Raw genomic sequence first — 14453 nt, 5'->3', positions numbered from 1 at the left:
AAAGTTAACTGCTTGGAAAAAAAAATACTGAAAGATTTAACAAATTCTCTTCCTCACTTCCGCATTTTTACACTTTACCCCATTGATTTCCATTGCATTTATTTCAAAGAAGTGCAACACATTCTAACAAACTGACACACTGATCAAAGCAGTAAATGTTTTAATAAATGGATCAGTTTCCTTTCCTGACAGAAAAAACAAATAAAACCATTGAAATCTTTTAGACTCCCTTTTTAGACTTTTAGTAAATCTGCCCACTGGTGTTTTAACTGCACTTGAAGATAACACGTTATTGCTTTTTTCCCTTTACTGTTTACTGTATACTGTGTTAATTCCATGACTGTAAACAGCTTTTACTATATCAATTTCTTTAAAAAGTAATGCAAAGTTAAAAAGTCATGCAAAGCCGTTCAAACTGGAATTTGACTGTAAACCAAATTATCTTCGTAGAGCTCTCAATGTGAATACTTAAATTGTTTCTTTTTTTGGGATCTGTAAATGTATGAGATCAGCAAACTTTTTGGTGCTACCTTCATTACATTTGCCCATGCAGAGTGTGCAGCTTTACAAGTAAAAATGTGTGAATGTGATGTCTTTACTACTATATTATTATGATTTAAACTGAGCACTTAGAGATCTGACCTTTGTAATATTCTGAATTAATTCAATGGTTTTTTGAATTCAAATAAAACAGCCCTAATTCAGACAGCATTTTCTCATAATTAGAATGTGTTTTTTTTTATTAAAAAATATTAGGCAGTGACTATGGACTGTAGCCTTGTATAATACTTAGATCTCATGCATGTATGTATGTATAACTTTATTTATAAAGCGCCACAAGGGTATGCAGCGCTGTACAATCTTACAAAATACAAAATTACACACAGGGAGGACAAGTGTTATAATAAATAAATACAATAAATATATATATAAATGCACAGGGAATAAGTGGCATGTGGTATGAGACACAGTATGAAGGAGGTCTCTGCCCCGTAGAGCTTACAATCTAAGTGGTTGGGTCACATACAGGCACAAATTGGAAGGTAAGAGTGCACCAGGCATGGGCATTTGCCCTTGAGGCTTATTTTGTAATATTTGATAGTCAATATATGTAAACAATTCAATGAGATTATTAGTAAAAAAAAAATCATTAAAAGCATCAACAAAAGAAAAAAAAAATATTATTCTAAGCCTTATGACTAAACCTTTTAGGCAAGGGTAAATAAATTCTTCTAACAGTGTTTAATTCTTTACCTTTCATGCTCTGTTACACATTGATGTTTACTTGGCAAAAAGATATTGCAAATCCCACTGACAAGTAGCCTTCTCAATGTGCAATAAAACCTGTATACCCTTCTGTTTTAACTTAGTAATTGCTAAGGTTAGAAGTGGGTCAACCATACCTCTAAATGTTAAACATTTATTATAAGTGGGGGGGGGGGTTCCCTACTGGTTTGAAGGGTTTTCAAGATTGCTGATGTGAGTATATAAGAACCTGGCATGCTAAGAACAAAGAAATTGTCTAATTTTGTACCAGAGCAGGGTTCATGCACTGACACATTAGTTAACTATAGAAAGCATTGAATGATTTAGCCTTAGTTAATTTGCATGCATTCTGTCTATCCATTACTTATTCCATTATAATTCATATCATTTAATTCATCTCCTTTCAGTTGCTGTTATTTACAACCAGAGACTGTTCTCATGTGGATCTCCAGCTGTAAATGAGTGATTCTTTGGAAAGTTTTTTATTTTCCATTTGAATGATGTAGAACTGCACCATCGTTAACATAAGATAAGTTATTTAAAACAACAGATGTCTTGGTCTTTATCCTTATCTTTTTCTCCTTGTACGGGCATAACTATATTTTTAAAAAGAGAATCTACTCTGCTGAGCATAAGTGTTTCGTTCATGACATTTGTCTTGGTAATCAATAATTTATTAAGGTGGTGGATTAAAAAGGTGTACACAATTACAGTTCTATAATACACAATAGCTATGAATATCCTGTAAATTATAACTTAATAAATTGTACTCAGTAATGCAATAATTTATAATCAGTGCCTGATCAGCTTTACTGGGAATAGATTCCTAAGTCACCAAGCAATGGTCACCATATAAGCTCATCTTAAGTCTGCAGTCATTATTAAAAGAAATTATCTGTACTGCTAAGAATCAGGCAAGGGTTATTGTGCATATTATTATATGCATACTATTACACTTTCCCAAAAATGGTCTATATAAATTAAAGGATGAATTGACTCAATTTGAGAGACTCCATTATTATCAAATAATTGACATTTTTAAAAAAGATTTCCTTTTTTTCTCTAATAATAACAGTACCTTTTACTTTATCCCACCTTAGATATACTTTGTTGGAAGCAAAACAATACTATTGTGTTTATTTAATGTTTAAATTATTTTTTACCAGACAAAATATAAAGTTCCAAATTACGGAAAGACCCTTTATCCGGAAAACCCCAGGTCCCGAGCATTCTGGATAATAGGTCCCATACCTATACCTTATATGCATAGTGCATATAATACATTTTAAATAATCAGAACAAAATCAATTTATACCATACCTTTAGTCTACTAAACAAAATGTAAGCATAAAATAAACCTAATAGTATTTTACCTCCAATATGGATTCCTGCAGCTTAGTTATGATCAAGTACAAGGTACTGTTTTATTATTACAGAAAAAAAAGGAAAATTAGAATTATTTGCTAAAAATGGATTCTAGGGAAGATGGTCTTTTCTGGATATTGGGTTTCCGGGTAAGAGCTCCCGTGTGTGTATCCATTATGAGACTAGATTCTTTTTTCGATTTTGCAAGTTTATGCTGTGGATACAAATTTAATACATGTATTTAAAAATCTTGCAAGCATATATTAGTCACTATGCATTTAGTATGGCATAGAACGATTTCTTAAACACTCTCCAATTTTTTGTACTTTTCATAATTTGTCACTTAGTATTGAAACAATTATCTGGTTGCTAGGGGATAACTACACTTGAAGGCAGGGTGCACTTTTAAACATTAAATGAAAGCTGAATAATAGAGGCTAGTGATGAGTGAAGCTGACACATTTCACTTCATTAATAAATTTGTGGAGTAAACAGGAGGCGTTTTTTTTTGTGCCAGATGCATTGGAGTCAATGGACATTTTTTCTTAAATATGTTCTCATGCTAAATGCTTTAAAGTAAACGTGCAGTATTTCACACACATGCATTAAGTCAATTGACATTTTTCTTGTGTTTTTTTTTGCACAAAAATTGGAGCACATTGAAGTTAATGGTTGTTTCTCCTAGATTTTTTTCTCACACTGCATTTCTTGCTTTTTTTCCTGCATGAAAATGAATGTTTGTTTAATGTCTTTTTTCCCAAAATGCAGCTTTTCCCCCCACAATCTATGCACCTTCCATTTGCTACGATGTTTAAAATTTAAATTAAACAAATTTGTGCCCATTTCTAAGTTACTGTACATCTACATCATTTTGGGTGGGCTGTTTTATGCCATATGATTAAACTTGATGCTAGGGCTAAGTACTGAGTCTTGGATAAGTATATGGATCAGACAATACAGAAATATTGGATCTATTTGCAGTACTTGCCTTTAATTTTTTCTGAATCCCTTAATATTTCATCACAATTTAGTTTTTTTAACCCATTCGAGTGATTCATATATCATCCGATAAACTGCTAGACATGTACTATGTGAGTAGATATACTATAGCGAAGCAGCATGCCATAGTGTATTAAAGAATTGGCCAATAGTTAGGACTGATGAAAACTTACCCTTTAAAAAAACAGTAAAGCCCAAATTTAGTTATACACAGGGAAAAAATGTAAAGGAATTATTGAGTCCCACTGACCCTATAGATAAGTAAAAGAAAATCCCTCTGCCTCATTTTTTTAATGGGAAAAACAGGTGTGTATAAATGCACAGGGTGTGTAATGTGCAATAGTTTGATACTAGACACTTACTTTCTTCACCCGCACACTGGCAAGAAATATGAGGTGAAACAAAGAATGACCTGCACTACATCCATGGTAATTTATATCATAAAATGTCTGTGTTGTTTGCTGTACTGTGGTAAGACTATACAGCTGAAGGAGCATATAGGTATGCACAGGGCAAGTATACGGGCAGCTCTAGATCCAGAAAGGATCCGTAAAATGAAAGAAAAAGACAAGAAACAGGATATCGCCCAACAGGCTGTTGCTAAACACTGGGCTGATGCTAAGCATGACCCGGCAGCATTTAGATGTATGCCTATTGAGCAAATACCCAGACGGCCAAGAGGTGGTGATTTTAATAAATTGTTATTACAACGGGAAGCCTTCTGGATCTATGAGCATAAAGAATAAAGGAAAGCTTCTTATGTAAAATATTTTGTTTTTTTCATAGGTGATTTGCACAATGTGCAAGTTGTATGGATATAAGCTAAACACTTTTATGCCTGACACCTACTGGTGAGAAACTAAAATCACACTGACTATATTTTATTTATTAACACTTTGGGTAAATTGCTTGGTTAACAATATATGACCTGCAAAAATGCACTGCATTGAGTATTTTAAACACTTCCACAACCTAATTCTTAAATTCTGAATATCTTTTCTAAAATTTTTCCGAAAAAAAAATAGAGAATAGATATCACCATCATAGTGACCTTTTATAATATCAGTGTTATTAGACAATGCAATGCCAAAAATTAAATCAGGTGCCGGTAACCTCTTTGTCATAAACAAAGTGCTTCAACTCATTTTTAAATGGAAATATTAGACAGCTAATCAGCCTGCTTGGCACTGGAAACTTCAAATTATGTTACTTAACTCTACTTAAAATTTCTGGGAATAAGATTATAGCAAAATCATTCTGAATTCATTCATTAAATCAATGGGCTTTAATAAATAAAGTATGCATAATATGATGGCATAAAATTCTTTTAGGAAGATGATGATAAAATAAAAACACTCAACAACGCACAACATAACAGAAAGAAAAAACTAAAAATCATACATACCTGCTTAAATCAAGAATTTGAGCATTGACTAATTGCTTTGTAAATTGTAAATAGATGCTTTCTGTATTTTGTATCATTTTTGTATGTCCCTTTTTCTAGGTCCTTTGCATACCCCCCTAACAAAGGCTGGCACATAATGTGAGAAACAGGAGTGATAAGCTTTCCTGATCTTCCATCTCAATTTTGTGGTTTATAACCTGTCAGGTCAATATATGGTGATGTCATTGCCACCTAGGACACATGGGAACAATTGTGCGACTAAGGAAAAAAAAACAGAAGAATACAGCTCAAGGATGTATATTTACAACAGCTGCAGTGTAACAAAGTATCTCATAGGGTTTTATTGTGGAGTACAGAAAAACAACATTTCAAGTGCTTCACGCCCTCTTTGTCAGCGGTGCAGTGTGCTGTATCACTTGGAGGTACTTTTTACACTGCAGCTGTTTTAGGAGTGCAACCTTTTGCTGTATTCTTTGGATTCCTTATACACAGAAGTCATGTGAGTTATGAGGAACTGCACTGACTGAAAAATTTCTATCAATCTATCTATCTATCTTCTTGACTCTCTGCTGTATTTCTGACGCAAAATAAAATGTCCTCCCTGAATATTTTTTTCACCCAAAAACCTTCCTTCCATATGGGCTTCTCCCGAAATAACCATCAGACAATCCTCTAACATATCAGAACAAGCCCCCTCCATCTAAAAATGCCATCTTCCTTAAAAGTTGGTTACCTTTTATAATCCCCATAAAAAAATAATAAAAACAAAAATGAAAATTGTCAATGAAGAAAAAAATTCAGATGGAAATCATTTTAATCAAAGGGAAAGAATTAAAGATGTCAAATGTTCCACTCATCTATTCATTCATAATAAAATTAAAATATGCATTACTTATGTATTATTATAAATAATGACTAACCAAGATGTAATATATTAGGATGTTAAAAAGTACCAAGTTATTTTGTGAGCACTTGGTATATGGCCTAAATTATGCTAATCTTTCTTATATTTCTTAGTAGAAGTTTTGTCTCCTATGTATTCACTCAAAAATTACAAGAAGAATTTACAGAATGTGTCACACTCCTTCTTATACTCCATATACCTGGCTGTTTTTTCACAGGCAAGATCCCATTCCATCCTAATCTTCAAAAGCTAAAAGTATTTAAACATTAGTTTAGATGCCCATTTATTAAAATTTTAACTTGTGTAACTATAGAGGCTTTCTCTACCACGACTGAAGTCGTTTTTTAAAAAAGCATGAATGTTTTCTTATTTATGAAAAACTGCAACAAAAAATGCAGACGCGGAAATGCATTAAAGAAACATAAAAACCTTGAATCAAGAAAAGACAGCATTTAAATAGCACAAATCTCTCTCCTAAATAATATGACAAAAATGAATACCTCAAAGTAAAAAGGCTGCAAAAATAGGACGGATCCCATTGACTTCTATATGACCGTAACAGCTTTTAGATGATGTATTTTTACTTTTAAATTTTTGGGGGTTTTGATACATATTAAATGGCAAAAATGTCACTTTTTTTTTAAACAAAATCATTGTGGAGAAAAAAAATATGGACGTTAGTAAATGGGCCCCTGAGCCTGCAGCACAAATCATAACCAGTGGATTGGTTCCATTTTAGTCTATTAAATGGAGGTTCAACTTTTGAAAAAAAGGAAGGCAAATACTCCCTCCCCAGAAGTCTACCTGACACTTGAAACCCCCAAACCAGACTACCCCTAGAGTAAAAAAAAGTTTATGTTTTTATGATAAAAGCTCCTTTCACCTAGTTTCATTAGATGCCCTCTTCTAACCTGCACTCTCTTATGGAAGTATACTGATTACTGTGTCTTCACTGTTAGATCACTTACCATAACTTTCTGCCATTCTCTACTTTTATGAAGAAGGGTACTTATAACTGCTTCCTCACTACCCCCAAGACAACCTCTATCTAATAATGTATGCAATGCCTTTTAATACCTGCTAAAATGCTTTTAGCCTTTGCAAACCATGCCTGCAACCAAGTTTATCAACTGTTTTTCCATTATTCTGTTCTTTTACTGATTAGCATACTGATACCTTTTAAACTATAATTAGCTTGCTTATTACTGTTGCCTGGATACATGACTTTACATTTGTCCTCAGAGCTTTCCATGACATTTCTCTGCCCACTCCCCCATTGTGTCAGAGGGTTTTCATAGCGAGCAAATGTCAGACGTTGTTTCATAATGTCTTTTGAAGGAAGCATGTCTCAATGCATATTTAATTTCTAGGAGAGATTTAAAAGGGAAAATATTCAACTGAAGAGCCCATATGTGTAGCAATGCTTGACGTATATTAAACATTTCAGGAAAATATACTTTTTTAGAAATATGTGGCATTGGAAAATCCCATACAGAAAAACTGTGAGTTTAAGTACTGAAGTCCACTCCCTCTAGCTAATATGATGTTCAGTGCTTACATACAAACCAAGGACACGTATACGTGCTAGGTTACATCAGCCAATGAATGGACAAATTAATGTCTTTTTTCCCACACTTCTTCCTGCACTATTTCCTGTCAGGTGATTAGTGACACATAAAACATAAAAAAAGTGTCTCAAGGTAAATTATGTATAAGGCAATATTTGGGGGGCATTTACTAACATTTACTAACAGTTTTTTATTCTTTACAATTCGGATTTTTTGGCATCCAAATCCAGCTAAAACCTGTCAAGATCATGTAGAAGGCAATGACAAATGTCCCTTCCCTGTAAGATTTTTCTTTGTTTCAAACTTTTAGAGGTTTTAAGATTTTTGATGCTGGTTTTTGTGCAACAATTTAAAAAAGTAACCATTATTGTGTGACAAGTCCAAAAAGTTGTGGTTGTCTTGCAACAAGTCGAAAAAGTTGTGACTTTCTTGCACACACTTTTTTTCTAAATGTCTGAGATTTTTAGAAACACCTTTATTCCTGGTTTCAAAAAAATAAAAACAAGATAAATTAGAGTTTTAGTAAATCTGTCCCTTACTGTTATGGATGTATATACTGTAGATATATATATATATATATATATAAGCATAAGAGTTCCCGATAAACAGCACTCACGATATAATGAAATCTCAGGCGCCTGGGTGCAGTCCTCTTCAGCGTAGATAGTAAACAAAAATATGAATCGTATCGCTCAGGACTTATAACAAAATTGTAGTTTATTAAGTGTAGAAACAGAGAACTGACGTTTCGGCCACAATTGCAAGGAATTTGAGAAAGGCTGCAATTGTGGCCGAAACGTCAGTTCTCTGTTTCTACACTTAATAAACTACAATTTTGTTATAAGTCCTGAGCGATACGATTCATATTTTTGTTTACTATATATATATATACAATTTGGTAAGATTCTTGAAAAGTGTTCCTTTAAAACATTAGAACATTGCTTTTGTCAGTCTTTGAGGGAATACTGTCTTTAATGCACTTTATTATGTGTCTAAGAAAGTTTGCTACATAATTGTACCCTATGCCCATGCAGCCTGCAATGGCCATTCTAACTCTGCATCAAGCTTGTTTGTTTCTCAGTAGCCTCAAAAAGAATAGACAAATTAGCATATGTGTTTGAGGATATTTTGCCAATAATCTTGTTTTCATTATTTTTCCTTATAAGATAAATTCATAAAACAACTATTGATGTCTCGACTTTAACACATACAATAGTGGCATGAGAGGGGAGTCAAGGCTAAACCAACCACACTGCTATCCTTTTATCAATTTCTCTGTTTCCTTGGAAACAGTGTGGATCCATTTTCTTTGTTGAAGAGAAATACTGGAAGATAAATGTTTAATAAAATAGTATTATACTGTTGTATTGTTTAAAAAAAATATTTATGGACTTTGTCTAGAAACCATGCCAGATAAACATATATATTTTTCTATGCAAACTACTTAAAACATACTTTTACTTAGTAACACATGTGGTTTTCATATACTTTATTAAATGACAAATAGATTGAGAGTGCATGCATACCTTTCAGCTGACTTTAAGGCCATACATAAAAGCATTTTACTTTTTTTTTACATTGCCATTAGCAAATTTATGCTACTGATTTAAAGTATGTATGTATGTATGTATGTATAACTTTAGTTATAAAGTGCTATGAGGACACGCAGCACTGTACAATCTTACAATATACGCAATTACACACAGGGAGGACAAGTCTTATAATAAATACAATAAATATGTATAAATACAGAGAGATTAAGTGCAATGTGGTATGAGACACAGTAGGAAGGAGGTCCCTGCCCTGTAGAGCTTACAATCTAAGTGGTTGGGTAACATACAGGCACAAATTTGAAGGTAAAAGTGCATCAGGTATGGGCATTTGCCCTTAAACGAGAAGGAAAGGCAAAGTCACTTGGGGGTGCCAAAATGTTAGGCACCCCCAAGTGACTTAAATCGCTTACCTTGTACCCCAGGCTGGTGCCCCTGTACGGAGAGAACAGCACCAGCCCGGGGTACCTGTAGCGAGCGCTTCCTCTTTCTGGCTTCCCATTTTGAAAATGCCAGCGGTCGGCACATGCGCAGTAGAGTGAAAAACCGACTTTTCTGTTAAAGTTCGACTTTTCACTCTACTGCGCATGCGCGCGCACGGAACCAGGAAGGAGGAAGCGATCGCAGCTACCTCGGAGAGAACAGCACCAGCCCGGGGTAAAAGGTAAGCGGTTAAAGTCACTTGGGGGTGCCTAACATTTTGGCACCCCCAAGTGACTTTGCCTTTCCTTCTCCTTTAAGAGCAGGACAATTAATGTTGTTCCTTTGTCAACTCTAATATAGCTTTGAAATGATCACATTCACTTTTTGTCACTTGGGCTAGGATAGAACAAATAAGTATATTACTGTAACTTTAGATCAGTTTTATTGGACTTGAGTGTATTCCACCTTATCATCTTTATTATACGTAACTTGTTCCAATGAACCTACATCCTTTTAAAATATGGTTAAATACCTTATATAACTAAATAGGGCTTGTAACAAAAAGCCTAAACTACTAAAAGATAATAGTTTTTCTTTGTCTTTTCAACCTACCTTCCTAGCCTCCAGCCACCAAAATCTGATAACAAGATCCATATAAATGAGCCCCTCCCCTCCCTACCATCTGCCTACAGTATTATAGATAAGTTCCTTGTTCCTTATACAAGTTAAGATGGTTTTAATTCTTCCTTCCACAAATGATCTATAGAACCAAGGAAGGGGGATTAAGTGTAAACAGAAAGCACTCATAGTTTTACTGTTCTGTAAAATTTTCTGAAAACAACAAAAATAAAAATAATTAATCCTTTTTCATTAAATAGGCCAAATGTGAAACCCAAATAATTTTTGTTGAATATAAATGTTTATTACCCCTTTGCGGAATCAGATTGTTCTCTAATGGAGATCTTTCAATTGGTAGCCCTAGCAAACAAAAATAAATAATTTCAAATGTTCTGAACTTAGCCAAAGTTTGCAAATGTATGAACATTTAATGAACGAGTTACGCTCGGGTGCAGACACATCAGCCTAACATTAAACTGACAACGATACTTACAAAGAAACAGCACAGCTGTTGCCCAAGCTGCATCCATTTTCAGGCAGGAGCAGCTAACTGCTAATCACTGCTGAGTATATATCTCAGCTGTTGCAACAGAGTAGAAAGTACAGTCTTCATAGAGAAAAGTCATTCTATATGTCTAATGAGGTGCATAGCTATGTATGTTGGGGATACAATTCGACTATTATTTTACAAGAATAATTCATTATTAATTGATATAAGCCAAGTACAGCAAAACAAAAATGCACAAAATAAATAAAAATGCATTTAGTGCACGAGGAGCACATGGCTGGTAGTAAGAGAATTTCTTTGTTTTAAACCGGAGAAATATGTGTGACTTAAAGGAACAGTAACACCAAAAAATTAAAGAGTTTAAGTAAAAGAAATATAATGTACTGTTGCCCTGTACTGGTTAAAGTTGTGTGTTTGCTACAGTAACTCTACTATAGTTTATATAAATAAGCTGCTGTGTAGCCCTGGGGGCAGCCATTCAAGCTGGAAAAAAGGAGAAAAGGCACAGGTTACATAGCAGATAACGGATAAGCTCTGTAGAATACAATAGTGTTTTATCTTTTATCTGCTAAGTGCCTGTGCCTTTTCTCCTTTGAATGGCTGCCCCCATGGCTACACAGCTGCATTCTTTATATAAACCATAGTAGTGTTTCAGAGGCAAACACACCAGTTGTACCAGTGCAGAGCAGCAATACATTATATTGGAATTTCTTTTATACACTTGAATTTTTTGGAGTTACTGTTCCTTTAATCAACCGCCTAGACAAAGTTACATATCTAAGCCTGGGCAAAGGCTGGAAGATTCCATTGAAGCCTAGAGACAGATACATATCTCAGCCTGGTCAAAGGCTGGAAGATACCATTGCAGTGCAGGGACAGTTACATATCTAAGCCATGGCAAATGCTGGAAGATACCATTGCAGCGCTGGTACAGTTACATATCTCAGCCCAGGCAAAGGCTGGAAGATACCATTGCAGGCTAGAGACAGTTACATATCTCAGCCTAGGCAACGGCTGGAAGATACCATTGCAGCGCAGGGACAGTTACATATCTCAGCCTAGGCAAAGGCTGGAAGATACCATTGCAGTGCAGGGACAGTTACATCTCTCAGCCTAGGCAAAGGCTGGAAGATACCATCTCAGCCTAGACAAAGGCTGGAAGATACCATTGCAGTGCAGGGACCGTTACATATCTCAACCTAGGCAAAGGCTGGAAGATACCATTGCAGCCTAGAGAAAGTTATATATCTCAGCCTCGTCAAAGGCTGGAAGATACCATTGCAGTGCAGGGACAGTTACATATCTCAGCCAAGGCAAAGGCTGGAAGATACCATTGCAGCGCAGGGACAGTTACATATCTCAGCATGGGCAGAGGCTGGAAGATACCATTGCAGCGCAGGGACAGTTGCATATCTCAGCCTAGGCAAAGGCTGGAAGATACCATTGCAGCCTAGAGACAGTTACATATCTCAGCCTGGTCAAAGGCTAGAAGATACCATTGCAGTGAAGGGACAGTTACATATCTCAGCCTAGGAAAAGGCTGGATGATACCATTGTAGTGCAGGGACAGTTACATATCTCAGCCTGGGCAGAGGCTGGAAGATACCATTGCAGCGCAGGGACAGTTACATATCTCAGCCTAGGCAAAGGCTGGAAGATACCATTGCAGCCTAGAGACAGTTACATATCTAAGCCTGGGCAAAGGCTGGAAGATACCATTGAAGCCTAAAGACAGTTACATATCTCAGCCTGGTCAAAGGCTGGAAGATACCATTGCAGTGCAGGGACAGTTACATATCTCAGCCTAGGCAAAGGCTGGAAGATACCATTGCAGTGCAGGGACAGTTACATATCTCAGCCTAGGCAAAGGCTGGAAGATACCATTGCAGTGCAGGGACAGTTACATATCTCAGCCTAGAAAAAGGCTGGAAGATACCATTGCAGTGCAGGGAAAGTTACATATCTCAGCCTAGGCAAAGGCTGGAAGATACCATTGCAGCGCAGGGACAGTTACATATCTCGGCCTAGGCAAAGGCTGGAAGATACCATTGCAGCCTAGAGACAGTGACATATCTTAGCCTAGGCAAAGGCTGGATGATACCATTGCAGTGCAGGGAAAGTTACATATCTTAACCTAGGCAAAAGCTGGAAGATACCATTGCAGCACAGGGACAGTTACATATCTCAGCCTGGGCCAAGGCTAGAAGATACCATTGCAGCGCAGGGACAGTTACATATCTCAGCCTAGGCAAAGGCTGGAAGATACCATTGCTGCGCAGGGAGAGTTACATATCTCAGCAAAGGCTGGAAGATACCATTGCAGTGCAGGGACAGTTACATATCTCAGCCTGGGCAAAGGCTGGAAGATACCATTGCAGTGCAGGGACAGTTACCTATCTCAGCCTAGGCAAAGGCTGGAAGATACCATTGCAGTGAAGAGACAGTTACATATCTCAGCCTTGACAAAGGCTGGAAGATACCATTGCAGTGCAGGGACAGTTACATATCTCAGCATGGTCAAAGGCTGGAGGATACCATTGCAGCGCAGGGACAGACACATATCTCAGCCTAGGCAAAGGCTGGAAGATACCATTGCAGCGCAGGGACAGTTACATATCTCAGCCTAGGCAAAGGCTGGAAGATACCATTGCAGCGCAGGGACAGTTACATATCTCGGCCTAGGCAAAGGCTGGAAGATACCATTGCAGCCTAGAGACAGTGACATATCTTAGCCTAGGTAAAGGCTGGATGATACCATTGCAGTGCAGGGACAGTTACATATCTCAGCCTAGGCAAAGGCTGGAAGATACCATTGCAGTGCAGGGACAGTTACATATCTCAGCCTAGGCAAAGGCTGGAAGATACCATTGCAGCGCAGGGACATTTACATATCTCAGCCTGGGCAAAGGCTAGAAGATACCATTGCAGCGCAGGGACAGTTACATATCTCAGCCTAGGCAAAGGCTGGAAGATACCATTGCTGCGCAGGGACAGTTACATATCTCAGCCTAGGCAAAGGCTGGAAGATACCATTGCAGTGCAGGGACAGTTACATATCTCAGCCTAGGCAAAGGCTGGAAGATACCATTGCAGTGCAGGGACAGTTACATATCTCAGCATGGTCAAAGGCTGGAAGATACCATTGCAGCGCAGGGACAGTTACATATCTCAGCCTAGGCAAAGGCTGGAAGATACCATTGCAGTGCAGGGACAGTTACATATCTCAGCCTAGGCAAAGGGTGGAAGATACCATTGAAGGGCAGGGACATTTACATATCTCAGCCTGGGCAGAGGCTGGAAGATACCATTGCAGCGCAGGAACAGTTACATATCTCAGCCTAGGCAAAGGCTGGAAGATACCATTGAAGCCTAGAGACAGTTACATATCTAAGCCTGGGCAAAGGCTGGAAGATACCATTGAAGCCTAGAGACAGTTACATATCTCAGCCTGGTCAAAGGCTGGAAGATACCATTGCAGTGCAGGGACAGTTACATATCTCAGCCTAGGCAAAGGCTGGAAGATACCATTGCAGTGCAGGGACAGTTACATATCTCAGCCTAGGCAAAGGCTGGAAGATACCATTGCAGCGCAGGGACAGTTACATATCTCAGCCTGGGCAAAGGCTAGAAGATACCATTGCAGCGCAGGGACAGTTACATATCTCAGCCTAGACAAAGGCTGGAAGATACCATTGCAGTGCAGGGACAGTTACATATCTCAGCCTAGGCAAAGGCTGGAAGATACCATTGCAGTGCAGGGACAGTTAGATATCTCAGCATGGTCAAAGGCTGGAGGATACCATTGCAGGCGCAGGACACGTTACCACATATCATCTCCCCTCGCTGT

At 37.2% G+C, this 14453-nt stretch overlaps 1 protein-coding gene across 2 annotated transcripts in view; it reads right to left on the bottom strand.

Moving 5' to 3' along the window:
• Positions 1-14453, bottom strand: part of mdga2 (MAM domain containing glycosylphosphatidylinositol anchor 2) — a 380573-nt gene that overhangs the window by 143980 nt on the left and 222140 nt on the right. The window lies entirely within an intron of this gene.

Source organism: Xenopus tropicalis, chromosome 8 (assembly GCF_000004195.4).
Source record: "Xenopus tropicalis strain Nigerian chromosome 8, UCB_Xtro_10.0, whole genome shotgun sequence".
Classification (NCBI taxonomy): domain Eukaryota; kingdom Metazoa; phylum Chordata; class Amphibia; order Anura; family Pipidae; genus Xenopus; species Xenopus tropicalis.
This window is presented reverse-complemented; position numbering and strand designations above follow the sequence as displayed.